This window comes from Jaculus jaculus, chromosome 4, assembly GCF_020740685.1.
Source record: "Jaculus jaculus isolate mJacJac1 chromosome 4, mJacJac1.mat.Y.cur, whole genome shotgun sequence".
Taxonomy (NCBI): Eukaryota; Metazoa; Chordata; class Mammalia; order Rodentia; family Dipodidae; genus Jaculus; species Jaculus jaculus.
This window is the reverse complement of record NC_059105.1, coordinates 13,336,672-13,338,763: the sequence shown is the minus strand read 5'-3', so window position 1 is coordinate 13,338,763 and position 2,092 is coordinate 13,336,672. Positions and strand designations below refer to the sequence as shown.

At 43.5% G+C, this 2,092-nt stretch overlaps 1 long non-coding RNA gene across 1 annotated transcript; it reads left to right on the top strand.

The window, feature by feature from the left end:
• Positions 1 to 1,042: 1,042 nt before the first annotated feature.
• Positions 1,043 to 1,734, top strand: LOC123460193. Its single transcript, XR_006636847.1, has 2 exons — positions 1,043 to 1,153; positions 1,539 to 1,734. It is a non-coding gene; the product is annotated as an uncharacterized LOC123460193 (long non-coding RNA).
• Positions 1,735 to 2,092: the final 358 nt, after the last annotated feature.

Sequence of the window (2,092 nt, the reverse complement as noted above, 5' to 3'; positions counted from 1 at the left end):
GCCTCCGGGAGGCTTGATTTCCAATTGACATCAGCTAGGGAACCTAGCATTCAGAACACCTAAGTTTATGGGGACTCCTGAGTCAAACCACCACAGCAGGATACTATCATCACAAGGTGGGGGTTCCCCCACACAGAGGAAGTAAGCTTAGGTACTGGATACCCATACAACATAATAAATGGCCATCAAAACAGTGGAAAGTGATTCAGGTCAGTTTATAAGAGGAGACAGTCTGGCCTGTCCTTAAGTCCGTTTTCTTTCTGTTGTCACTTTACACATGGCAATGGCTGTCCATTGCGGTGGAGGTGGAGCTGGAGTTTATAATCTCATCTTTTGAATATTCAGCAAAGAATTGGGATGGTGGCAAAACTATGAAATATGAAATATTTTTAATTTTTTAACCATTTGTTTCTCTTTTTAAATTAAAAATATGAAATCTTATGAATGCTCAGATCTACATATACTTCCCCTAGGAAACGTCCTTTGAATTCTTCCTCCATTAAATCTGGCTTGTTTTTAGCACTCAGATTGCAAGATGTGTAGCCGGCTTCCGGCTTTGCTGCTCTACGAGCTTTCCTTTCCTTCCTTCCCTCCTTGGCCACTGACGGGATGGGAGTGGAGGCGCCTCTCCCAGGCATGGGGCACATGAACACTGACTTAGTAGACGGAGTTCTCTTCATCCACAGCGTTGTCCAAGTGGCCCCAGTGGTTGCCACGGTCCCTGGTACAGGGAGAGCACCCCTCGGTAGCCAGACTACAGGTAAGATGTGGATGAACAGATAGATACTATGAGAATGTCTGCGTTCCTGGTTCTTCATTGCCAAATTCTAGCTTGTCTTTCCTTTGCTCGTCTTTTCTAGCCAAATTCTATTTTTGGTCTAAGTAAACTTGAGTTGAGTTTTTTTTTTTTTTTTTGGCACATGCAGCTGAAAAAATTCCAAATAAACACTCTATAAAGAGCCTTCTCTGGTCTTAACGGCTTCTCTTCCCTCCCTGGCTGTCTGCTGGGAAACCACATATGCGGTCTAAATCCGCTAGTCACAACTTAAAACCATGGACAGCGTCTTTCCCCTGGGGAAGCTGGTTAACTTCAAGACAGGCTCCCTGGTCCCTGGAGGAGCTGCGTTTCTCTGGAATGTTCTCAGCCAATGAGGTGAGTCAGAGGCTAGGTAACAGCACGAGGCTGCTGTTCTATAGCCCCAAAGACACGTTTGGACAAAAATATCCCACTTTTCCCCCTGCAGCACAGGAGAACCCTCCAAATCTCAAGCCAAATGTTTTTGAGGAACATTTTGTGGGGATAAACCTCCATCTTGGGCTCCCATATTCTCTGATTTATTTTGGCATCAGAACGGCTGTAGCGCCACCATCCAGCCGCATGTTAATTTTTTTTGTCTATGCAAGGGTGTAAACTGCATATGGTTTATTTCAATTAGCTTAATTGTTTTTGGTATTTAATAGCTAATTGTCTTAATTAGCTTCCAAAGCACAACAATGCCGACAACGGTAATGACTGCATCTTTTCCATATGGTTACAGAAGACGGATGACTCAATTTCCCATCCTCAGGCTGTGTGAGTCCCAGGAGGACGGGGCAGATGTGAAAGGAGGAAGATGGAAGTCCTCAGGAGAGCTGACCTGGCCTTGAATGCAAAAACCTGAATATTAAAAATAAAAGAGGAGGTGATGGACGGGGAAATAAGATTGGAGAATGAAGGATTTATGGAGGACTTGAGTCATCTGTTTTCTTAATGTCCATACCATGGAGTGATGCTGAATGAATAATAATATGAACAACAACGAATTTCACAGTGCCAGTAGGCAATATTGGCTCTGATATGAAGAGGCAAGGTTTGAAGACCAAACTGTAGGACAGAGAGTGAGAAATGTCCCATGGTGCAATCTGTCTTAGGAATAGCTAGTACTAGTCACAACTTGGGTGACATTTTTCTGGCAAATCTGGATCCAAAGTAGTTCATAGCTAGAGCCTGGAATGTATTAAGGGCTTAATATATGTTTTAATCAGCACCTGTCAGGAAATCCTATGGGCTCAACCTTCAAAATATATCTAGAACTCTGACACCCAGTAACTC